We start from the raw sequence: 26,499 nt of genomic DNA, 5'->3' as shown, positions 1-26,499 counted from the left end.
TATGTAGATGCAAGATCGGTTGTTCAACTTAATTTTCAAACTGATAGATTTTTGTTCACCAAAAATTTGGGAATATGCGGCACATGCAATTAATTCACAAATCAGCTGTGAATCAAAGTCCCCAAGTTAAACTGCCTCACCCTTGTTCAGTAAGTAATTAGTAAGGCAATTGGTATGTTGCAGTTTTTTCATTGGGAGAGGATTTGTGTCAAGAGCAATGATCCATTAATGCAGCCAGATTAGGGCCTTAGTGAGACTACACCTGGAATATCATGTGCAGTTATCTTCACCTTACGTAAGAAAGGACATATTTTTACACGGGGATTGCACTGAGCATGCACCAGACTGATTCCTGGGATGACAGGTTTGTCATTGAGAGGAGATTAGATTGACAAGGTTTTTTTGGTTTGTGGGGTGTGCGTGTCACTTACTAGGGGAGCAGTCATTGCCCATCACTAATTGCCCAGAGGGCAGTAAAAAGTCAACCACATTGCTGTGGGCCTTGGGTCACATGTAGGCCAGGTCAGGTAAAGATGGCAGATTTCCTTCCCGAAAGGGCATTAGTGAACTAGATGGGATCCACCCCAACAATTGGCAATGGATTCGTTGTCATCATTAAACCCTTAATTCCAGATTTTTATTGAATTCAAATTCCACTATCTGCCAAGGGTGGTTGAGACCAAGATCCCTAGAACATTACCTGGCTCTGGATTAATGTCTGGCGGTAATACCACTCGGCCATCACCTCCTCATGAGACGGAATCTTATGGAAATGTATAAGATTTTGATAGAGGTGGAAGACTAAATATAGGATGATGCTTCCTCTGTCTATGGACTCAGGGAGGGTTGTGGTCTCAGGATATGAGGTAGGGCAGTTAGGACCGAGATGAGGATAATTTTTTTGTGAAACTTTGGAATTCTCTACCACAGATAGCTGTGAAGGCCAAGTCACTGAACATGTTTAATAGAGAGAGAGATTTCTGGACACTTCGATTCCCTCCGGTGATCTATCTTAAAGTGCAGAGCTTGCAGTCTTTCGCGATTTATTGAGGGACTTGTGTAGGAGAAATTCAGAAAGAGGCGGCAAATGAGATCAGACTTTAAGAAAACACTTTGGGTGGCACGGTGGCACAGTGGTTAGCACTGCTGCCTCACAGTGCCAGAGACCCGGGTTCAATTTCCGCCACTGTCTCTGTGGAGTTTGCACATTCTACCCATGTCTGCATGGGTTTCCTCCGGGTGCTCCGGTTACTTCCCACTGTCCAAAGATGTGCAGGTCAGGTGAATTGGCTATGCTAAATTGCCCGTAGTGTTCGGTGAAGGGGTAAATGTATGGGAATGGGTCTGGGTGGGCTGCTCTTCGGAGGGTTGGTGTGGACTTGTTGGGCCGTAGGGCCTGTTTCCACACTGTAAGTAATCTAAGTAAAGGAACCAAGGATTACGAGGGGATTGGTGCGGAGGGTAGCAGAATGACATTGAGATAGAACCATAAATGGTGGAACAGACATGACTGGGCCTAATGATTTGCTCCTCTTCTGTCCCCCTGGATCCAATGTGGATTTAAGGTGAATTGTGGGAACCGCTCGACTATGATGCGACTGAAGGACCAGCAAACTCATCTTTCAAACTTCCTAAGTGAACATTCAGTATTCAATTCCACCTCTTGATTCTTTGAACCCCGTTTCAAACTGTTCGCTGCGTTCAGTAATGAAATGTACAGCTTTCCCAGGAAATGAACGAATTGTCTCACACCTCCCACTTACTTTTTTTTTAAAATTATAAACAGCACATTTCTACACCGCCGTCTGCTTTGATATGACCGGCTGGAGGGAGATTCTCTCTCTGCCTGGAGAGCATCAGAAAGCAAAAGGCCGTTTCCTTTTTAAATGGTGCTGTCGGCGGTGTGCAGGGCGGGGTTTAGACGCTGTGTGCAGATGCCAAACTGTGACTTGCTTTGACGAGGGGCTGCCATAAGCCGGAATATCAGGGCAAAGACGGGGAGGGGGAATCGTGACGCGAGGAGTCTGCAGCAGAAAGGGAAGGGAGAGACAGACACACACATACACACAGGGAAAGAGAGAGAGAGCGCAGGGCTGCCGGGTTTTTTTTCTTCTCTCGTTCCCATCACTCTCTCTCTCTCTGTAGCTGAACTGCCAGTATCTCCCACAGCTACTGGGACATCTCCAGCCGTTCAACCCCACTCGGAATCGATCTCGCCATCGGAAGGGATTTAACGGAGGGAATCGGATTGGACTTGTGTATCTGTGCATGTGTGCGTGTGAGAGTGAAGGTCTGTCCGGGACAAGTCCTGCAAGGTACGATTTTGGGATAGAGGAAATGAAATGAAATTCTTTCTGCTTGCACTTAACCAGCCGGTTCGTGCACTGGCGTTTTCTCGTGTTGTCTGGGGATAAGGCACCAGTGTTAAATTCTAGCCTGCGACTGAAGTGGACAATCGAATACCTTTTGGGGTGGGTGGGTGGGGTGCAATTGGAGTCACTTGATTATGTGGGGCAGCCCTGGCTTGAAAGTTGTGACATTTTCTGCCTCCCCAGAATGAACAGATTGCAGCTTCAAGTCTGAAATGTAAGACCATTGCCTGAAATTGTCAGCAGGTCAGCCAGCGCCTGTGGAGGGGGAGAGATTTGCTGCTGTGTTTAGTTGGTTTTGTTGAAAGTGTGGGGAGGGACTGTGTGTTAAGCAATAACGATATTCGTTAGCCCCCTCCCGGTGACACTGCAAAGTAAGGTCGGCGTGGATCCCAGTCATCATATCGACCGCACACTCCGATTACGTTGACCTGCCGGGGGCCAAGTGATCTATCTTAAAGTGCAGAGCTTTCAGCCTTTCGCGATTAATCGAGGGACTTGTGTAGGAGAAATTCAGAAAGAGGCGGCAAATGAGATCAGACTTTAAGAAAATACATGGGATGTAGTAAGGGCTGGGAGCGGAAGAAAGCAGTGGATGAGCAGAGAGCTGTGGATGCTGGAAAGCTGAAGCTAAACCAGACAGCGTGTTTTTGTGTGTTTTATTTTGTTACAGATATAGTGATGTTTGATGCTAGATTTGGGAGGAAAGCAGAAGGTTGGCACCAGGGAATAGAAACGGTGCGGTCAGTGTGGGCCGAATGGTCTCAGTGTACGCTGTAACAATTCAGTGATTGTCAGTCTGACTGTATCACTCTCTCACACACACACATCCGTTTTAGCTTCTTTCTCCTTGATAGAACCCAGTCCACGGCGCCGTTAGCACCCCCCCACCCCACCCCACCCCCCGGGCGACCGAACCTGGCTTACAATCGCGCCAAATGTTACACAAATCATCTGGTCTGGGGGGAAAAAAACCCGACAGCGTGCCATAGTAAAACGTGATGGTGTGGGGGCGAAAATTGCATCAACTTTCCCTCCGGGGGTCGTGGTTAAGGGGTGGTGGTAGTGTGTGTGGGGGGGGGGGGGGGGGGGTTCTCGTTTCGCCCTTGGTGATCATTGACAGAGGTCAAGCCAACTTTATCGCGGATGCGTCGCCGGCTCTTTCTGACTTGTTTTATTTGTTTTATTTTTAAATTCCTGCCTGCGCGCTTTAAAGTTGCTCCGCGTTCTGCCATACAAGTGTGCGGGAATTAAAACTGGATCAGTTCTTCGCCACCATCCCCCCCTTCCCCCTCCCGGCCATCCCCTATTTATTCTCAGAACCCCCCACCCACCCCCCGAACACTCGTGCGCTTTTCATATTTCGATGCAGGAAAATGTTTGCGTTTTGTTTTTTCGGGAGATTCACACCTGGAGCTTGAGCTCTTTTATTTTGAAATTGTTGCAAAAATTGCAGCTGGAAATTGAACGAGGTACCGAAACGTTTACGCAGTGAAAGATTAAAGTGGGCATTTATAGCCATATCCAGAGAGAGAGAGAGAGAGATAGGAGATGGACAGAGAATAATATGCCGACATAATAAACAGAAACTGAGACAAAACAGTGCGGGCAACAGCACCAGGATTGCAAACAGAGGTGGAATATTTGGTTTTGTGTGTGTGTGCCCGTTTAAGTCTTCATTTGTAAACAGCGGGATCTTCTCCATGATAGAAATCCTTCCTCCTAATAACATAGGAGTCTTCCCAGCCCATAGGGCTTCTCTGTTATTTGGGGGGTGGAAGACACAATTGCCGGTGGTTAATCCTGAGGGCTAACCTCAGGGCAGGGGAGAGGTTGAGTAGGAAAGTCCTCCATGGTAACTTCAGCCGGTGAAGTTCAGAGTTGAACCCACACTTGGCTTCACTCAACCACCCAACCGATCTCCAAGTGAGGTTAGAGGGTAAGTGCGAGATTCCCGGGATAGATCCTGTCCATCCGCTGGGGATGTGCCGCTATAATCGTTAACCCCCTCTTCCAAACGCCCCTTTCCCACTGCCATGTGCTGACCTCCACCCCTGGGAGCCTGTGTTCTTTCGCCCCTCTCTGTGTTCATTTCTCTTCCCCCCCCCCCCCCCCAATTTTCCCTATTCAGAGATGTTACAACGTAGGTCGGGAGCAGGTGGCACTTCAACCTGAGACCCCTAGCTGAGAGGGAGGGACACTCGACCACAACTACACCCTTTTTTTGTTGCAACAATACATTTCTGAATTGCCTCAGACTTTAATGAAAAGTTGGTCTGCTTTTATTTAGGGCCGATATTAGCTGAACTGGAAATGGTGCGGGAGGGGAGAAGGGGTTCAGAAGGATTAAATTGCATCGTCTGGGAGTATTTTTGTTTTTTTTTAAAACAAGTATTGGCTGGGCATATTTTGCGAATTACTCCGGGTTTATGGATGACTAAGTTTTAGAATTCCACTGTTGGGGGTAGGCGTTAGGGTTAGTTAGCGGGCAGCGATGATACACAATGTCTGAAGTTAACGAAATAGCCTTTGAATTATGGTTGTGTATGTTTGGGGCTATCAAGTGAACGCCCCAGTGTGTGTGCGCTCTCCAGTGTGTTGTCTGTACACATCTGGTTTCACTCTCGCCGTTTTAAATCGGAATGTTTAGCAAACGCCGATTATTTAATCAGATTGGAAGGAGGGGTTGGAGGGGGGTAACAAAATAACACGTAGACTGAGTCCCACACCACCCCCCCAAACAAGGATTTAACCATATTGAAAAGCTTTGTCGACGGCGTATTCACCATCTCACCCTCCCCAGCAACCCAGCGTCGATTTTGCATCTCTATCACAGAAGATGAAATTTAATTGTACTTGGCTTCTCGTGAGCGCTAAATGTCAGTGTTCGCAAAAAAAAATAAACAAAAATGCAACGCAGCTGGTGAAATGGCAGAAATTGTTTCTTGGGGAGGGGGAAGAGTGTACCGTCGAGTCGTTGAAGCGTAACTTTTTTTTATTTCAAAGAGGCAGAGCGGTTCTCAGGCAGAGGGGGAAAAAAATCCAAAAATCGAAATTGCAGGAGAACCTCAGCAGGTCTGGCAGCATCTGTGGGAAAAGGCAAGGTTAACGTTTCGAGTCCAGTGACCCATCTTCAGATTCAAATAGTGCATTTGAACATATTGGTGTCTACATGATTACTTAGAATACCTAGTCAGGCAGGCCGTGATGTGATCTAATATTCATTTCACAAGCTGTACATAAAATTATAGCCTGCAGGGAGTTGCCATTAATGATGGGTTTTTAATATATATATATATGTATATATATAAAAAGATAAACCATTTGCTGTGGAGGCGAGGGACAGCGAAATAGCCTTAAATGTGAGCAGTCGATATTTACCGGATCGGCTAACTCAGGGATGGTATTATATGCTTTGTGAAGGAGGTGAGACTTGAACCCAGTCTGCCTTGTTTAGAAGTAGCGACATGACCATTGCACCACAGAAGCTCAGCCCGGGTAAAAGTGTGATACAATCGGGCGGATAGAATGGGTCTCTGAGCCACTCCGGCAGCTCGAAGTGTACAGGCCATTCAGGGTCTGACAATAGTAGATGCCTATATTTTGTCTTCGATCCAGTCCAGTGTCTTCAGCTCCCCCCCCGTACAGAGAGGAAAATATATGCAAAAGTTGACATTCGGCCTCGGTCGGGTATCCCACCACCGAGAGAACTGGCTCTTTCTCGACAAATCTCAGAGAGGGAATAGGGGAATTCGGGGGGTGAAGCCAGGGGAAGGGAGGCGGTGGTCTTTCGGGTTGAATCCGTCTGCTTCACATTTTTGGGAACAGCGGGACACGGTTCAGTGAAAACTTTATGGGAATGTTTGGCAATGAGGAACTCTGGGCTTGGGAGGAAAGGTGCGCCCCCTCCCCCCCAAAAAAAACTCTCAAGTGGAGGGGACCTGGATGTTTAGTTTTGGTCTATGTGTTTTCCTATTCGGATGCAGCGTGCCCCCGAGGGGTGGGTAGGAGAGTGGGTAGCTTTCTGTCAAAGGTGCACGTCTGCAGCTTTCCTACCTCTGTCTGCTGCATCATTTCTTTCCTTAGTGTGGAGTGGGCGATGCTGCCTGTCTCGGGCCCGCCGGTGGTCTGCTTGTGTTTGTGTTTTGTACGGAGCGCGCTCCCGGCGCGTGACTGGAGCGCCCGGGTAGCGCGCTCCCGATCCCGCGGGTAAGAAGTGGGGTGGGGGGGGGGGGGTGGAGGAGTGATGGCGAGGCGCGGCAGGGAGTGCAGCATCAAGCATTGGAAAGCCCATCACCTTGAGGTAGAAGAACCTTGATTTGATTTTTGTTAAGAGACAATAATTGGGTAGTTTTCTTTTTAAGAATACACCTTGGAATCATAGAATCGTTACAGTGTGGAAACAGGCTCTTCGGGGCAGCAAGTCCACACCAACCTTGAAAGGGTTCAGAAAAGATTTACAAGGATGTTGCCAGGGTTGGAGGATTTGACCTATAAGGAGAGGCTGAACAGGCTGGGGCTGTTTTCCCTGGAGCGTCGGAGGCTGAGGGGTGATCTTATGGAGGTTTACAAAATTGAGGGGTATGGATAGGATAAATAGACAAAGTCTTTTCCCTGGTGTCGGGGAGTTCAGAACTAGAGGGCATAGGTTTAGGGTGAGAGGGGAAAGATATAAGAGAGACCTACGGGGCAATTCTTTCATGCAGAGGGTGGTACGTGTATAGAATGAGCTGCTCGAGGATGTGGTGGAGGCTGGTACAATTGCAACATTTAAGAGACAGTTGGATGGGTATACGAATAGGAAGGGTTCGGAGGGATATGGGCTGGGTGCTGGCAGGTGGGACTAGATTGGGTTGGGATATCTGGTCGGCATGGACAAGTTGGACCGAAGGGCTGTTTCTATGCTGTATCCCAATTCCCCTGCTACACTACATTTGCCCCTGACTAATGTACCTAACCTACACATCCCTGACCAATGTGGGCAATTTAGCATGGCCTGCACGTCTTTGGACTGTGGGAGGAACACACGCACACACAAACTTCATGCAGACAGTTACCCAAGTCTGGGATCAAACCAGGTTCCCAGGTGCTGAGAGGCTACAGTGCTAACCACTGAGCCACTACACTAACCCTTTGGTTTGAAACAAAAATAATCACGTCTTGCATTTAGGAATGAGAGGAGGCATTCCATTAGATCAGGATCTGGACAGAAGATAGGAGGAATCTGTTTTCTCAGAGGGTTGTGAATCTATGGAATTCTTTCAGGTATTGAGGCTGGGTCCTTAATTATATTCATGAGATGGACAGATTTTTAATTAGTTAGGAGATCCAGTGTTATAAGAAAAAGGCAGAAAGTAGAATTAAGGATTATCAGCCTCATTGAATGGTAGAGCAAATTTGATGGGCAGAATGGTCTACCTCTGTTTCTATATCTTGTGGTCTTATCGGCCCGCAAAGTTTGCATTGACTCCAACTCATTCTTTTTATTAAAAAAATTCACTCAAAGGATGGTCCACTGGAGTGATTCCAGAGATGAGGAACTTTTCGTTAATTCAATCATGGGATGTGGACGTTACTGGCTTGCCGGTATTTATGCTCCTAGTTGAGAAGGTGATGGTGAACTGCTTTCTTGAATTACTGTGGTCTACATGCTGTAGGTAGATCCACAATACCAATAGGGAGGGAATTCCAGAATTTTGATCCAGCGAATGTGAAGGAATGGCGATGTATTTCCAAGTTAGGATGGTGAGTGGCTCAGTGGGGAACTTGCAGGTGGTGGTGTTCCCATGAAGTTGCTGCTCTGTTCTTCAAGATGGAAGCAATCATGGGTTGGAAGTTGCTGTCTAAGGATCTTTGGTGAATTTCTGAAGTGCATCTTGCAGATAGTACACACTTCTGCTAGTGAGCGTCAGTGGTAGAGGGCGTGGATGTTTGTGGATGTGCTGCCAGGCAAGCGGGCTGTTTTGTTTGGGATAGCGTTGAGTTTCTTGAGTGTTATTGGAGCTGCAGGATGATGAGTCAGGATGACTTGAGATATTGGAGGAACTTGAGTCATTATCTGTAAAGGAAGAATGTGCAGGATTATAAGATCATAAGACATATGAGTGGAAGTAAAGACATTCGACCCATCGAGACCACTCCACCATTCAATCATGGCTGATAGGCATTTCAACGCCACTTACCCGCACTCTGCCCATGTCCCTTAATTCCTTGTGGAATTAAGAATTTATCAATCTCTGCATTAAGGACATTTAACATTCCGGCTTCCACTGCGTTCCGTGGCAATGAATTCCACAGGCCCATCGCTCTCTGGCTGAAGAAATGTCTCCTCATTTTCATTTTAGATTGACCCCCTCCAATTCTAAGGCTGTGCCCTCAGGTCCTAGTATCCCCACTGGATGGAAGCAAATCCCAGTGTCCACCCTTTCTAAGCCATGCATTATCTTGTAAGTTTCTATTAGGTCTCCCCTCAACCTTCTAAACTCTAATGAATACAATCCCAGGATCCTCAGCCATTCGTCCTATGTTAGGCTTTCCATTCCAGGGATCGTCTGTGTGAATCTCCACTGGATAGGCTCCAGTGGCAGTATGTCCTTCCTGAAGTGTGGGGCCCAAAACTGGACATAGTATTCTAAATAGGGCCTAACCAGAGCTTCACGAAGTCTCAGTAGCACATCGCTGCTTTTACATTCCAACCCTCTTGAGATAAATGACAATTATGACAGAGGGTAGGTGAATGGCATTGAGTGTGTTGCTCAGTAGGAGAGCCAGCATAGACACAATGGCTGACTGGCCTTGTGTGCTTATAACTATTCTGTGATCAGAGCATCACTGGTAAACACGCATTTATTGCTCATCCCTAACTGTCCTTGAGAAGGTGGTGTGTCACCTCTTTGAAATTTTGTGCCAACAGTTTAGGCAGCATTAATGGTTTGCTAGATCTTCCTGAAGAAAGGTTACTCCCGAAATGTTGACTTCTCCACATTCTTCTGCCTGGCTTGCTGTGTTCTTCCAGCCTTCTGCTTGTATACACCAGACCATTTCAAAGGGCAATTATAAGTCAATTGTATTACTGTTGGCTCTGGAGTTACCTAGCAGATAAACAAGATTAGCACTGTAGGTTTCTTTTCTGAAAAAGCATTATTCAACGCGTTGGGTTTTGATGGCACTGTGGTAGACCTCACAGTTGCTTTGGCTGCTGCCAATTTTTTATTCCAGATTTCCATAATTAACTGAATTTAAATTCTCTTTGGCTTGATGGGAGTTGAACCGATGGCTCCGGATCATACATCCAGTTGGCTTCTGGATTACTCGTCCAGCTATACAACCCTCTCTCAATATGCTGCAGTCCAGCAGTCTTTGTAGTTTTGTCTCTAAGAGAAAATGGAGGGAAATGATTGATTTGACCTTTCATTGGAATCATCCAAGTAGTTCATTTAGTACCTCATGGCAGAGAGAATGGAAAAACCCAAAGGAACTGTATGAACCCGAGATTTAACTTTTTACCCCTTTTTGCTTCTGTTTCCATGGTTTATGAGCTAAAGACGTGCTTCAAGGATATCAGTTTGATAAGGAATGTCTTGCATGAATAATTCACTTGCTCTTATTTTGGTATTGACTTGGAGTGCGCAATATCAAAATGAAATGTTTAAAGGACCAATGGTATTTATTGCCAACATAACTGTTCATATTTTTACGATGTAATTTCTTCTCAGAGTCTTTTAGTGTAAAAAAAACTTGCAGAGCAGCTGTTAATCCAGGTGAGAATGGTTATTGAACAATCAAGGCCATTGTACAGAATTGCTGAGAACTAGCTTAAGGCAGCTGTTAAGTCCTATCGCCTACAGCGATTCGTAGTCTTGGCCCACACACACGTATGATGGTCTAATGGGCCAGGATTACTAGGCTACTGAGCCATGTGCAGGAACACTAAAATAAGGAGGAGGATAAATTGGATGGCAAATATTTTTATTCCATCATCGCTGGTCTTCTGTTAATCTTGGCATCGATATTGAGTCTCAGAGGATAGCAGAAGTTCATCATTAGCCTTACTTATAATTAATAGGCTATTTATCTCTGATATTTACTTTCTTTTAATGGGTAGAGGTTCTGTGGATGACATAAATATTTGACAGTTCTTTATTGTGTGCATACCAACTCAATATAAATTGGGAAGTGTTGCTGAATCTTCAGTTTACTTGATCTAAACATTTTAAACCTGTCATTTGCAAATGCTTGTTTAGAACGTAATTACATTGTTATGTTGATGCATGCTGATGGAATGTCGAACAGATATTGTTGCAAGGCTGGCTATCAATAACGGAGGACACAATCAGAGACATGATATGTAGCTAGAAATTTTTTTACCTATGGCAATAGAAGCATGCATGGAAATTATTGCTTGGCAGGACATAACTTAAACATTGTTAAAATGAGACATTGGCAAAATTCAATCAAAGTTTCTATTGCCTTGCAGTTATCAGTACTGGAATGCAAGAATACCAACTTTAGAAAGGAAACAATAATATATATAAATACGTGATATGAATGATAAAGTTTCCATAGTCCGACTGTACTGAGGGGCAGCTATCTCATTTGAGAGAGGCAACTACTGATGGTTTAATCTGCGAGTCATCACATCTCAAATGAAGGGTGAGATTGGGAAGGAGAATCTTTCATGATAAGCTCAGCCAGTACAGGAACTGAACCCACGCTGTTGGTGCTACTCTGCTTCTCAAACCTGCTATCCAGCTAAATGACCCCCCCACACCCCCAGTACAAATGTGTAAACTTATACAACTGTTTTTTTTCTCAGTTGGGTATTTAAACCTTGAGTTCACGACTAAACCTCCGACTTCATGACTCTCTTTCACAATGTTTGAATGTCCAGAATATTTGAACCAAAGGAACAATTTTATTGGTTTCCTTGATATAATCATGGATTTCCTCTGTAGCATGAAAGGCTTCTACAAATGTTGACTGTTGACACTTTCTGACTTGACCACAAAGGCCGAGAATAGTTGAGCTAATGTAAAACTTATCAATATTTTCAGAAGGGTTTGACCAATTGGAATAAACACTCTTCTTTAAATACTACAGAAATTGCTTTATTAACAACTCCAGGCTTGAACCAAATTATGTGGAAGGCAAATGCCACAAATAACGTGATTTCTGCAGCTTTTTATTTTGAAATGTTTTTCTTTCCAGCAAAAACCATCTATCATGATGTTGCACATAAAATCAACTGCTCGGGTAACTAAGGTTGTAGTTTCATTAACCATTGTCTAGCTGGACAGAGTAGAATTACATTCGGGTGTCAATTAACCTTCAGTGGTTAAAAAATATCAGCAAATAGCAAACATCTCACTTTACCCCTTTTTTTTTCTTTGACTGCCTATGTGTGATTGTCTGACCAAAAGAGATCTGTACGCACATGTCTCTATTTCACTTTTGTGAGAGTTTTGCATTTAGGAATTGATTATTTAAGGTATATATACATTATAGGCTCACAGTACACCTGCAGCAGAACTGTAAATGCCCAAGTGTAGTGAAGTTTTCTGCCTCCTGGGTTCTCCTGCCTCAGAGTGGTAATCCAAATGCATATTTTTAATCTGTTCCTCACACGATGTCTAAAACAATCTTGACACCTTCCACTGTAATAGACCTAAAAGTCAGAGGCACAGTTTGACTTTCATATATTCATTCAGGTCAGTTTTGCATCGATGCAAAACTATTTGGATAACTGCACCCTGGTTAATATTCCATTTTGGGTTTATCTATTTATTTATTCATTCATCTATTGCTATGGTTAGCTTGGTTGGCTGAATGGCTGGTTTGTAATACTGGTTTATGGTTTATTATCCATCCCTCATTGCCCAAAGGTCAGTTAAGAATTGATTACATTGCTATAGATCTGGATGGCCTTCAGGTCGCACTGGGTAATTACAGCAGGTGTCCTTCCCTAAAGAACATCAGTGAACTGGAATTTTTAAAATGACAATTGACACTAGTTAAATAGTCACTAATAGGTCAGCTTTTACACTGGGTTATATTACTAGGAACTTCACACATGCATGCACATTCCGTATTTCATGGTGTCATTGCCAAATGCAAATTTATGAACCACACTTAAAATAGGAAAAACTCCAGGATTAGAAAATACTAGAGCCACAATGTCTGCAGGCTCTGAAATTACACTTTCATGAATAAAACCAGAATTTTGGTATTTAGTCTGAGTAGCAGTAATTAATCCCAGTGATGGGTACATTAGATTAAAGAAGTTGGTTAGATATTGTAGCCTTAAAAGCATTCACCTACATTTTATAAGATAATTAATAAGTCATATTTTAGAGTATAATGTTATTGTACCTACAGTGAAATAAGGATGCACATTTTAGTGTAGTAAAACAGGAGATTTTTGTATGCTATGTACTTCTGGCACTTAACAAATGAATTGCAGTAATGTAACAATATTTTACAAAACAAAGAAATACCTTAACTTACTGAATTCAATAAGAGTCAGAGAGTCATAGAGATGTACAACACGGAAACAAATCCTTCGGTCCAACTTGTCCATGCCGACCAGGTATCCCAACCTAATCTAATCTCATTTGCTAGCACTTGGCCCATATCCCTCGCAACCCATCCAGATGCCTTTTAAATGCTGTAATTGTACCAGCCTCCACCACTTCCTCTGGCAGCTCATTCCATACACACACCTCTGTGTGAAAAGGTTGCCTCATAGGTCCCTTTTAAATCTTTCCCCTCTCACCCTAAACCAATGCCCTCTGGTTCTGGAGTCCTTCACCCCAGGGAAAATACCTTGTCTATTTCTCCTATCCTTGCTCCTCATGGATCGGATAAAAACTCTATAAGGTCACCCCTCAGCCTCCGACTTTCCAGGGAAAACAGCTCCAGCCTATTCAACCTCTCCCTATAGCTCAAATCCTCCAACCCTGGCAACATCCTTGTAAATCTTAGCTGAACCCTTTCAAGTTTCACAACATCTTTCTGATAGGAAGGAGAGCAGAATTGCATGCAATATTCCAAAAGTGGCCTAATCAATGGCCATGTACAGCTGCAACTTGACCTCCCAACTCCTATACTCAATGCTCTGACCAATAAAGGAAAGCATTCCTGATGCTCTCTTCACTATGCTATCTACCTGCGACTCCACTTTCAAGAAAATATGAACTTGCACTCCAACGTCTTTTTGTTCATCAACTCCCATTGCGTTTCAGTCCTGCTCTGATTTGCTGTTCTAAATTAAACTCCATCAGCCTCTCCTTGGTCCATTGCCCCATCTGATCAAGATCGCGCTGTAATCTGAGGTAACCTTCTTCGCTGTCCACGACATCTCCAAATTTGGTGTCATCTGCAAACTTTATTAACTATACCTCCTATGTTCAAATCCAAGTCATTTATATAATTGTCAAAAAGCAGTGACCCCAGCACCAATCCTTGTGGCATTCCACTGGCCACAGGCCTCCAGTCTGAAAAGCAACCCTCCACCACCACCCTCTGTCTTCTACCTTCAGGCCAGTTCTGTGTCCATATAGCTAGTTCTGCCTGTATTCCCTGGCATCTAACCATGCTAACCAGTCTCCCATGAGGAACTTTGCTGAACGCCTTACTGAAGTCCATCTTGATCATAGCTACCACACTGCCGTCATGAATCCTCTTCGTTACTTCTTCAAAAAACTCAATCACGTTCATGAGACATGATTTCCAATGCTGACTATCCCTAATCAGTCCTTGCCTTGTCAAATACATGTACATCTTTGTCCCTCAGGATTCCCTCCAGCAACTTGCCTACCAATGATGTCAGGCTCACCGGTCTATAGTTTCCTGGCTTTTCCTTACTAACTTTCTTAAATAGTGGCACCATGTTAGCCAACCTCCAATCTTCCAGCACCTCACCTGTGACTATCGATGATACAAATATCCCAGCAAGTGGCCCAGCAATCACTTCCCTGCAGAGTTCGGGTTTATTCACAAGTTTATTTTTGCTCTGAACTTGTTTCAGATTTAGCACTGTGTGAAGCTACATGACAAAGTTTACCATAATTTGTTTCCTGGGACTCAGTTCAACAGTGGGAAAATCTGTTTAAAGTCTCCCGTCTCCCTGAGAAATTATGGGCTGCTTGAGGATTATTGATCAAGAGATGAGTTGGTCATGGCTGGATTGGAATGATGCCTGCAATGGGATAAAGAGGTTGGGAGATATTTGCCAGGATAGTTGAGTCTGGTGAATCATTTTCACTTCACCTGATTCAACAGGATTATTTTATTGAAATAGTAATTAATTTTATTGAAATAGTATGGTCCACAGAAGAATCCTTAAACAGCACAATAGCTCCGTGCTTAGCACTGCTCTCTCAGTGCATCAGAGATCTGGGCCTGATTCCTTGGGTGACTGTGTGGAGTTTGCATATTTTCCATATGTCTGTGTGGGTTTCCTCTGGGTGCTTCTGATTCCCCTCACACTCCAAAGGCGTGCACGCTGGGTGGATTGATCATGCTGAATTGCCCATAGTGTCCAGGGATGTGAGGCTTGGTGGACAAGTCATGGGAAATGCAGGGTGATTGGGTAGGGAGGGTCTGGGTGGGATGCTCTTTGGAGGGTCACTGTGGGGCTCATTGAGCTGGATGGCTTGCTTCCACACTGCAGGGATTCTTTGATATGCTACTCATCGGCCCATGGTAATTTTACGGCCTTTGGGATTCTAATTGACTATCAAAGATGTTTAATACCTGTTTCATGTTACCTTAAAAGAAAGTCATTTAAATTTAACAGTGTGAGCAGTGCTGATGAACGGGGTCTGCAGATTGTCCCACTGCTGAATTGATATACACTGTGCATGATTTACATCTGAAAACTATGAACAACACAAACCAATTTCTGCCCCACATTATACCACAAGACACAAGATGGCAAGCAACATGAGTTTGACTGGGACAACACTACTATTATAGGACAAGCCAAACAGAGAACAGCCAGGGAATTCCTAGAGGTATGGCACTCATCCACAGATTCAATCAATAAGCACATCGACCTGGACCCAATATACCGACCACTGCAGTGGACAGCTGGAACTGACAACCGGAAGCAGCAGATTCAAACCACTATAAATGCCGGAGGAAAGATCACAGAAGTGTTTCACAGGAGGCTCCCAAGCACTGAGGATGTCACCTAGACAGGGGACGAAATGTCTGCAGCACAAATGCCCAGCTCCACGAACAGAACCACAACAATAAGACTCGAGTGGAATTGTTGGGGAAAAATGAAATTGTACTTTGTTCTCAATTTGCCAAAAAATTCTCTCATCATGCAGTACATTAAAATAGTGATCAGTGCCTTTTGTATTTAGCCCGTAATACATTATGGATCTGAATTCAAAAGGTACTGTAGATTGGCATTTGTATGTAGATTGGATACTGAGCACTTGAGGATACATCAAAGCCTATTTTTCAAGCTCAATAGTGTGATTATGGGCAATGTATAATTATCTTTTTATGTTTACTCTTTGTCGCAAATGTTTATAATTGTAGCTAAATGTGATGAGCAGAAAAGAGGAGCAGCTCTCAAAGCATCAATATACTTTTTGAACAATCCTACTGTTGCTGCACTTGCTGTCACTGCCTGAAATCATGTTTCAGTTGGTGTCTTATTACAGACATAGAAACCATTCTAAATAAAAATTCATTAAGAACTCCAGTCAGTGGTCGAATGTTGATCGCAGTATTCAAGTATGTAATCACGGAAGACATATTTATTACCAGCTCCGATCCATAATATTTATTTTAGACTAATCTTCTCAAATTACGATTCCAGTCTTTCATTCCATTTCTGTATTGCAGAGTGTTTAAGTTGCTTTTGATTGAATGTATATCAGAGCATGTATTATTATTGTGCAATAAAATGCGAGCTTTGTGAACTATGCAGACATAGAGAGTTGGAAATTATGCCTATCATCAAATAACTTTTCTTTGATGAGGTATGGAAGTAGTATTGTCATGGTAGGAAATCCAGATGTGTAACTTCAATTTGAGTTGAGAATAACTGTGGGGACATGTTCTGCACCAGAGATCATAAATATACATAGGCACTAATAAGGGGGTCAATGGTCTAGTGATAGTCATAGAGATGTACAGCATGGAAACAGACCCTTCGGTCCAACCCGTCCATGCTGACCAGATATCCCAACCCAATCTAGTCCCACCTGCCAGTACCTAGCCCATATCCCTCCAAACCCTTCCTATTCAGAAACCCATCCAAATGCCTTTTAAATGTTACAATTGTACCAGTTTCCACCACTTCCACCACTCCACGACCTCAGGGAAAAGACTTTGTCTATTTATCCTATCCATGCCCCTCATAATTTTGTAAACCTCCATAAGATCACCCCTCAGTCTCCGACGCTCCAGGAAAAACAGCCCAGCCTGTTCAGCCTCTCCTTATAGGTCAAATCCTCCAACACTGGCAGCATCCTTGTAAATCTTTTCTGAACCCTTTCACATTTCACAACATCTTTCTGATAGGAAGGAGACCAGAATTGCATGCAATATTCCATCAGTGGCCTAACCAATGACCTGTACAGCTGCAACATGACTTCCCAACTCCTGTACTCAATACTCTGACTAATAAAGGAAAGCATACCAGACACTGCCTTCACTATCCTACATACCCACAACTCCACTTTCAAGGAGCTATGAACCTGCACTCCAAGGTCTCTTTGTTCAGCAACACTCCCTAGGACCTTACCATTAAGTGTATAAGTCCTGCTAAGATTTGCTTTCCCAAAATACAGCACCTCGCATTTATTTAACTTAAACTCCATCTGCCACTTCTCAGCCCATTGACCCATGTGATCAAGATCCCATTGTAATCTGAGGTAACCTTCTTCACTGTCCACCACACCTCCAATTTTGGTATCTTCTGCAACTATACCTCTTATGCTCGCATCCATATCATTTATGTAAATGACAAAAAGTAGAGGACCCAGCACCAATCCTTGTGGCACTCCACTGGTCACAGGCCTACAGTCTGAAAAACAACCCTCCACCACCACCCTCTGTCTTCTACCTTTGAACCAGTTCTGTATCCAGATGGCTAGTTCTCCCCGTATTCCATGAGATCTAATCTAGCTAACCAGTCTCCCATGGGGAACCTTGTCGAATGCCTTACTGAAGTCCATATAGGTCATGTCTACTGCTCTGCCCTCATCAATCCTCTTTGTTACTACTTCAAAAAACTCAATCAAGTTTGTGAGACATGATTTCCCATGCACAAAGCCATGTTGACTATCCCTATCAGTCCTTGCCTTTCCAAATACATGTACATCCTGTCCCTCAGGATTCCCTCCAATAACTCGCCCACCACTGAGGTCAGGCTCATCAGTCTATAGTTCCCTGGCTTGTCTTTAACAGTGCCCTTCGTAAACAGTGGCACCATGTTTGCCAACCTTCACTCTTCTGGCACCTCACTTGTGACTATCGATGATACAAATATCTCAGCAAGAGGCCCAGCAATCACTTCTCTAGCTTCCCACAGAATTCCTGGGTACACCTGATCATGTCCTGGGGATTTATCCACCTTTATGCGTTTCAAGGCATCCAGCACTTCCTCCTCTGTAATATGGACATTTTTCAAGGTGTCACGATTTATTTCCCTACATTCTATATCTTCCATATCCTTTTCCACAATAAATACTGATGCAAAATATTCATTTCGTATCTCCCCCATTTTCTGCGGTTCCACACAAAGGCTGCCTTGCTGATCTTTGAGGGGCCCTATTTTCTCCCTAGTTACCCATTTGTCCTTAATGTATTTGTAAAAACCCTTTGGATTTTCCTTAATTCTATTTGCCAAAGCTATCTCGTGTCCCCTTTTTGCCCTCCTGATTTCCCTCTTAAGTATACTCCTACTTCCTTTCTACTCTTCTTAGGAATCACTCGATCTATCCTGTCTATACCTTACGTACGCTTCCTTCTTTTTCGTAACCAAACCCTCAATTTCTTTAGTCATCCAACATTCCCTCTACCTACCAGCCTTCCCTTTCACCCTGACAGGAATATACTTTTTCTGGATTCTTGTCTCATTTCTGAAGGCTTCTCATTTTCCAACCGTCCCTTTAACTGCGAACATCTGCCCCAATCAGCTTTTGAAAGATCTTGCCTAATACCGTCAAAATTGGCCTTTCTCCAATTTAGAACTTCAACTTTTAGATCTGGTCTATCCTTTTCCATCACTATTTTAAAACTAACAGAATTATTTTAGATTAGATTCCCTACAGTGTGGAAGCAGGCCCTTCCGCCCAACAAGTCCACACCGACCCTCCGAAGAGTAACCCACCCAGACCCATTTCCCTCTGACTAATGCACCTAACATTATGGGCAATTTGGCATGGCCAATTCACCTCACCTGCACATCTTTGGACTGTGGGAGCAAACCCACACAGACACAGGGAGAATGTGCAAACTCCACACAGACAGTCATCCAAGGCTGGAATCGAACCTGGGACCCAGGTGCTGTGAGGCAGCAGTGCTAACCATTGAGCCACTGTGCTGCCCCAATTATGGTCGCTGGCCCGAAAGTGCTCCCCCACTGACACCTCTGTCACCTGCCCTGCCTTATTTCCCAAGAGTAGGTCAAGTTTTGCACCTTCTCTTGTAGGTACATCTACATATTGAATCAGAAAATTTTCTTGTACAGACTTCACAGATTCCTCTCCATCTAAACCCTTAACACTTTAACAGTCCCAGTCTATGTTTGGAAAGTTAAAATTCCCTACCATAACCACCCTATTATTCTTATAGATAGTTGCAATCTCCTTCAAAGTTTGTTTCTCAATTTCTCTCTGACTATTGGGGGGGTCTATAATACAATCCCAATAAGATTATCATCCCTTTCTTATTTCTCAGTTCCATCCAAATAACTTCCCTGGATGTATTTCCAGGAATACTATCCCTCACTACTGCTGTAATGCCATCCCTTATCAAAAACGCCACTCCCCCTCCTCTTTGCCTCCCTTTCTATCCTTCCTGTAGCATTTGTATCCTGGAACATTAAGCTGCCAGTCCTGCTCATCCCTGAGCCATGTTTGTGTAATTGCTATGACATCCCAGTCCCATGTTCCTAACCATGCCCTGAGTTCATCTGCCTTCCCTGTTAGGCCCCTTGCATTGAAATAAATGCAGTTTAATTTATTAGTCCTACCTTGTCCCTGCCTGCCCTGACTGTTCGACTCGCTTCTGTTCTCAACTGTACCAGTCCCAGCTTGATCTCGTTCCTCACTATTTCCCTGGGTCCCCCCCCCCTTACTAGTTTAAATCCTCCTGAGCAGCTCAAGCAATTTTCCTTGCCAGTATATTAGTCCCCTTCCAATTTAGGTGCAATCTGTCCTCCTTGTACAGGTCACTTCTACCCCAAAAGAGATATTTTAGGTGGTACTATTACTGGACTTTTAATCCAGAGAGCCAGATAAAGTTCTGGGGGCATGTGTTTGAGTCTTGTTATAGCAGATGGTGGAATTTAAATTCAATAAATATCTGGAAGTAAGAATCTACTGACTACTATAAATTCATTCCCAATTGTTGGGAGGAAAAACCCATCTGGTTCACCAATGTCCTTTAGGGACAGAAGTCTGCCATCCTTACTTGGTCTGTCCTACATGTAACTCTAGACTCACAGCAATGTGTTTGATTCTCAACTGCCCTCTGGGGAATTAAGGATGGACAATAAATGGTGCCTTGCCAGCGATGCCCTTATCCTGTGAATGAGTAAAGGGGAACGAAAGAAATCCAATATGGAATTTAGGAGAAGCTTCTCTACCCATATAGTGATTGGACTATTGTGTAGAATACTGTATCATGTAATTGTGGTAGATAACGTTCATGTATCTAAAGGAAAGCTAGATAAATATGTGAGGGAGAAAGGAATTTAAAATTATGCAGATATGGTTAGCTGAATTGTAATGAGTGGACCATAACATTGGCACAGATCGTGTGGACCAATTTCTGGCAGATTGTATTAAACAACGATTCACAGCATGCAGAGTTCTGATTATATTGAAACAACCTGTGCTTGCACAATTCAGAATATTATGTCTTGTGTTAAATGTGATTCCATGATTGCTCAGCAAGTGCTACCCCATCTGAAGCATGCTAAGAAATGCACTCTCAACAAATTTGAGATTATTAGTCGGGCTCAGAATGCAATTTACTTGCTGAAAGCTACATGTATTTGTATGCAGGACCTATCCTTTGCAGGAGACAGGAGTTTGCCAAGGGAATCTCACCTCTTTCGTTTAGAAAATATATTTGGATAAAATAAAGTGAGGAAGCTGTCCAGGACTAGGAAGGAAGAGTGGCTCAGTAGTTAGCACTACTGCCTCACAGCACCAGGAACCTGGGTTTCATTCATCACTTGGGCGATTGTCTGTATGGAGTTTGCATGTTCTCCCTGTGTCTGTGTGGGTTTACTCTGGGTGCTCCAGTTTCTTCCCACATTCCAAAGATGTGCCAGTTTGAGGGATTGGCCATTGTAAATTGCCTGTATTGTCGAGGTAGATTAGCCATGAGAAATGCAGGGTTCTGGGGATAGAGTGGGGCGGGGTGGGGGCAGGGTTTGGTGGTGAGGTGAATGTGGATGGGATGCTCTTTCGAGGGTTGGTATAGACCAGATGGCCTGCTTCTACACTGTTATATGATTCTGTGGAAGCTCAACAACAGCTGACGTTCCAACCAATTAGTTCTCTCTTCTCATGAAATATAATTTGTTGCTCCCTTTGAATGTTGTCATTTTTCCATTTGTTCTGGTGCATGCAGGATGAAAGATTCAATAACATGATTTGATTTTTCAGCACCATCATGTGACCATAACTTTGAGTTCTTCAATTAAACTGGTGCATTCATTTGTTTTACCTGACCAGTATTTGCCACTTCATTAACATTTCAAATATTATCTGTCTTTGCAAGCTTGCTGCATTCCAATTGGTTTTCCTATTTACAACTGAGCCCAAGGGCAAACTTTCCACTTCCCTGAAAAGAGTGGTGGGAGAGATAGTGAGAAGTGGGTGGGCTTGTCTTCAGGGTCAACTCACTCAATTATTTCCCCATCTGGCCACCTCACTAATAAAACGGTGGACAATTGTAAAGTCTTCAAGCGTTCAATTAACAGCCACTTAAAGGCTTCAGTCCACCATCTCTCAGATTTCCCTGCTTTTCCCATAGGCAACAAAAGTGGCTGGCTTTCCAACTGAGTAACTAGGGCAACCTGAGTGCTGGGTCAGAACCTCCATTGGCTGAGGAGGAAGAGGCTGATCGCTGAATAGGGAGCGATGATGGCCTAATGGTATTACCACTGGACTGTTAATCCAGAGACCCATATAATGTTCTGGGGACATGAGTTAAAACCCTGCCATGGCAGATGGTGTAATTTGAATTCAGTAAAAATTCAGTAAAAATTAAGAGTCCCATGATGACCATGAATCCATTGCTAGAAACACTCATCTGGGTCACTCATGCCATCCTTACCTGGTCTGGCCTACATGTGACTCCAGACCCACAGAAATGTGGTTGACTTGTAACTTCTCCCTGGGCAATAAATGCTGGTCCAGACAATGACATCCTCATCCCATGAATTAATTGAAAAACCTGCATTTGCTCCCTGCAGCCAGAATCCACACTTTCCTTGATTCCCACCTTGTAAGACTTTAATAAAAAGGTCTACCACCTTGTCAATGGATCTGTGAAGACTGTGCCTCAACCAACAGTCTTTGGGGCTCTAAGCCATTGATTGTTGAGGCCTGTGATTCTTGGTCAGCTCTTACTGAGCATACAATCAAATGAGCTTTCTCAAATGGTGAGGATGGTAAATCAGTCAATAAGTGCCTCACCTGCCCCAACCCGCACACACTTAGCCTCATAAAGAGGAAAATAGAGTGTCGAAGGAACATTTCATTAGCTGTGAAGCACTTTGGGACATTGACGTTGTGAAAGATGTAATTAAATGCAAGTCTTTATTTGCGTTTTTGTAATCACATACAATGTTAACTTTATCTGGCATGAAAGGCATTATAACACTGATTATTATACACGTCCATTAATCACAAATGCCACAGAAAGACTTAATGCTGTTGCAACAATGGTAACACACTTGCTCAATCACTTCTAATGACATTAGCTATTACATTGGCAGTGCCTAGCCTGATGCACAGGAGATCTCAGACAGTAGGTTACATAACTGGGAACTGCCACCAGCCACCAGTGTCGGTTTCCCTCTCCTGGTGGGTTTAACTGTCTGGTTTTGGACTTAGTGAAGGTGCAACTTTAATTACTACCACTGACGTAAAACCCTATTATTATTTCCAGTATTATTTTGTCAGATGAAAACCCATTAACTGAGTTCTGTGTGGCTCCCAAAGTCTTTTCTTTCATAGTGAGTCTTTGCTCGTGCTCCTTTACAATACAACAGTATTGAGACAATGACAGAAACCAGCTGGAGTCTTAATAATCTGCATCCATGTAACATAAGCAGCTGTATACTGGATGGACTATCCATTACCAAAATGTAAAACTTAATAGCAGTGTGCACTAATCTAACAATGCCAAGCAGCTGGTAAAAAGCTTGCATTATATTTCACATGATTCATTTGTGTTTTATTATTGTTTACTAGGGGAGGTAAATGCCAGTCATGTTTGAGTTAGTGTAATCTGCTGATCTGGATACATATTGTTTTCATTGTACTTTTCATTGGAAGTCCTAACTCTCTCTGAGTGCTTGTGACAGAACAGCTATGGTAGATGATACTTTCCTATTATTGCCAGTTCTTATATACAGAGGGCCCCCGATTTACAAACGTCTGGTTTACCAACACTCGTAGTTACAGGTGAGATCCCATAGTACTGTTCCTTTTAAGGATCTGATGTGAACAGTCGCTTATACTTAAGAATGATTACTTTATATTTTACAATACTGTGTTCCAACCTGTGAACGCACTCAGGAGCAGAACTTATTTGTAACCCAGGAGATTGCCTGCATTTTGTCTCTTGTTTAAATGCAATTCAGCATTTGTATAAACATTTGCTGTACGATTGAGAGATTTTTGGTTTCTCAGGCATTGGCTGGAGAAACTACTACTGCTGGATTCTGAGATAGTGCAGATGTGATCATAGGCTATATTTTGGCAAAGTGCCAATTTTCACAAATTTCTTGCCTTTGAGGCTCACTGAGATTTCTTGCATTATCATTCCAAATCTATCTTATTAACTGTCTCTAGGTGATGCTTTCCATCCTGATTTGCCATTCCCCTTAGCTGGAAGAACTTGTTACTGCTAGAATGTTCTGCAGTGAGCTGATGTTCCTGGCACCCACAGGCACCATCTTTAAGAGGCTGTTGTGCACCTGGCTAAGTGTGGTTAGTCCAGAGTTGCCCTGCAGGGTTCCTGACATTTGCCCTAGACATGGGCAGAGAGGGGGTATTTTTTGTTGACAAAACCCTAGAGGTCCTGGTGGACAAGATGGTGCAGAAGGAAGGTGTTCTGTTCCCAGAGGTGGTAGTGGACACCATAACACCAGACCGTATGGAATCTCTCCAATGTGGAAACAGCCCATTCAGCCCAACAAGTCCACACTGACCCTCCAAAGAGCATCCCACCTAGACCTATCCCCTACCCTATCCCTGATTTGATTTGATTTATTGTTGTCACGTGTACCTAAATACAGTGAAAAAATTTGTTTTGCAAGCAGTATGGGCAGATCATAACAAACAGACTGCGTAAAAGCAAGACCAACATTAGATTTGAAACTGAAGAGATCCCTGTAACCCTACACTTCTCATGGCCAATCCACCTAACCTGCATATCTTTGGACTGTGGGAGGAAACCCTCATAGGCATGAAGAGTGTGTGAAAGCTCTACACAAGCAATTACCCCAAGGGTGTGATTGAACCTGGGTCTCTAGTACTATGAAGCAACAGTGCTAACCACTGAGCCACTGTGTCACTCTGGTTTAAGGTAGCAATGAAGGTCAATGTGGAGGAATGCATGATAGTGTAGTTTCTCTCCAGGGCTAGTTTGTCCCATTATTTCCCATCTTTGCCACCTTTAGTGTCTGATTCTACATTTGAAGACACAAATTACATACAAATTGCAAAAATTGAAGGTAACCAAGATGCTGTGAATTGTGAGTAATTTGATTAATATCAGCAGATTAAAATGTACTGCAGAAAAGTAAGGGACCAAAAGTCAACAAATTCCCCAGGATCTGATGACTTACATACCATGTTTCTAAAAGAAATAGCTACACAGATAATGGAAGTAATCATTGACAAATGTAACTTCAATTTTCAAGAAAGGGTTGAGAGAAAATTCGAGAAGTTACAGGCCAGTTATCGTGACAACAGTCATTGGGAAAATGTTAGCATCTATTATCAAAAAACATTGAAACAATGTACTTTGAAAAATCGCCATTTGGTCAGGCAAAGTGAACATGGTTTTACAAAAGGAAAATTATATTTGACAAACTTAGGGGAGTTTCTGCTGATTTGACTATTAAAGTAGACAAAGGGAAACCTGTAGATGTAATGTATTAGTATATCCCAAAATGCATTTGATAAGGTGCCATTAATAGGCAAACTCAACGCTAATGGAGTCATAGGTAATGAATTATGTTCAGTTGATGAACAGATAGTAGAGAATATGGATAAATGGGGCATTTTTGAGTTAGTAGGCTGTGACCAGTGAAGTGCTGCAAGGAACAGTGCTAGGGCCTCAGTTATTTATAATCTGTATGAATGGCTTAAAAGAAGAAATCCTAAAGTCATGTACCTAAGTTTGCTAATTGTACAAAGTTAGCATAGCTGACATAGTTAATAGAAAATAAGCTTTGTGGAGGACACATTGCAAAGAAACATAAGTAAGTGGGCTAAGTAAGTGGGAAATGGAATTTGATGCAGAAAAGTGTGTGATAATACACTTTGATAGTAAGATATAGAGTATATTTTGAGAGACTTTTTAAATTTTGACCGTTGGGGAAACTTGTATGCCAGTACAATGAACATATAAAATTGTCATGTAGGTACAGTGAAATGTTAGAAAGGCAAATGGCATGTTGCCCGTTATTGGAAGAGGATTGAAGTACAAGAATAAACGTTCTGCTATCATTGCGTAGGATTTTGTTACAATACCCTAGAGTACTGTGCAGCCTTTGGTTTCCAAGGGCTGAATTTGATGGCTGCCCTCTGTTGCGCATGTTGTCAGCCATGGGCTATGGAAGTGGGGTAGATGTAAAATAAGAGAGGTGGCAAGCCCACCCACAAAGTTTCCCCTCCTAATACATAAGTGAATGGATAATGGTCAATTAAACTTGTTACCAAGTCAATTGACCCCATCTCACACTCCCCACATCATAAAATGGTTGGGTGCTGTGGGGTGCAAAGTGTTAGTGTCTCTGCCTTTGTATCAGGAAGCCTGAGTTCAAGCCCAGACAGTTGCCATAACATCTTTGAGCAGGTTGAGAAAATGCCTCTAAAATGGTGTGGGAGTAGGGAGCATGCTTTTGAGGAAAGTTGGAAAGAAAGGGACAGAGCATTTTCTGAACAATGGAGGCAACACCTCCCCATCCTCCAAGATGTTAATTATCTCCACCTGCCTTCATCCCATCCCTCCAACATTCCTGCTTGGCCACCCATACCTGTGCCTTCTCCCTCCAGGATGCCTTATCCCTCTATCCCTTAAAGTTGGACTGGGCTGCACAAAGTCAGAAGTCACACGATGCCAGGTTATAGTCCAACAGATTTATTTGAAATCACAAGCTTTCAGAGTGCTGCTCCTTTGCCGTGGTGTCATGTGACATCTGACTTTGTCTATTCCCGAACAGCAAGAGGTGTTTTGAGTTCTGGGATCCATGGAAGACCTGTGGGGGTTTGCCTGCAGTTCCAGCAGTGCCCACTACTCAGTTCTGGAGCTGCTGAGACTGGTAGAGCTGCTGCCCACTCAGATTGTTTGCAGCTTTTGAGGGTTGGTCTTTCTCCCACTGTGGGTGGGAATTCCCCTGTCATCCTGGTTAACCCATGGCATTATCTGGATGCGGGATTGGCTTTTCTTTAAGTCAGCTGATTCTTGAACT

At 43.4% G+C, this 26,499-nt stretch overlaps 1 protein-coding gene across 27 annotated transcripts in view; it reads left to right on the top strand.

Moving 5' to 3' along the window:
* The first annotated feature begins 1,976 nt into the window (after nucleotides 1–1,976).
* Nucleotides 1,977–26,499, top strand: part of LOC122553369 (neurexin-3) — a 2,038,938-nt gene continuing 2,014,415 nt past the window's right edge. For 6 of the 27 annotated variants that reach the window (XR_015757835.1, XR_015757832.1, XR_015757831.1 and 3 more), the window contains exon 1: nucleotides 1,984–2,315. The gene's annotated coding sequence lies outside the window, so the exon portion shown is untranslated. Of the gene's footprint in view, nucleotides 2,316–26,499 lie in introns of all 27 variants that reach the window. The other 21 variants (XM_087989614.1, XM_043697010.2, XM_087989618.1 and 18 more) reach the window with 7 other exon arrangements.

Source organism: Chiloscyllium plagiosum, unplaced genomic scaffold, assembly GCF_037043375.1.
Source record: "Chiloscyllium plagiosum isolate Xiang-an unplaced genomic scaffold, Cpla_swu_hap1 HiC_scaffold_8, whole genome shotgun sequence".
NCBI classification, from domain to species: Eukaryota; Metazoa; Chordata; class Chondrichthyes; order Orectolobiformes; family Hemiscylliidae; genus Chiloscyllium; species Chiloscyllium plagiosum.
This window is presented reverse-complemented; position numbering and strand designations above follow the sequence as displayed.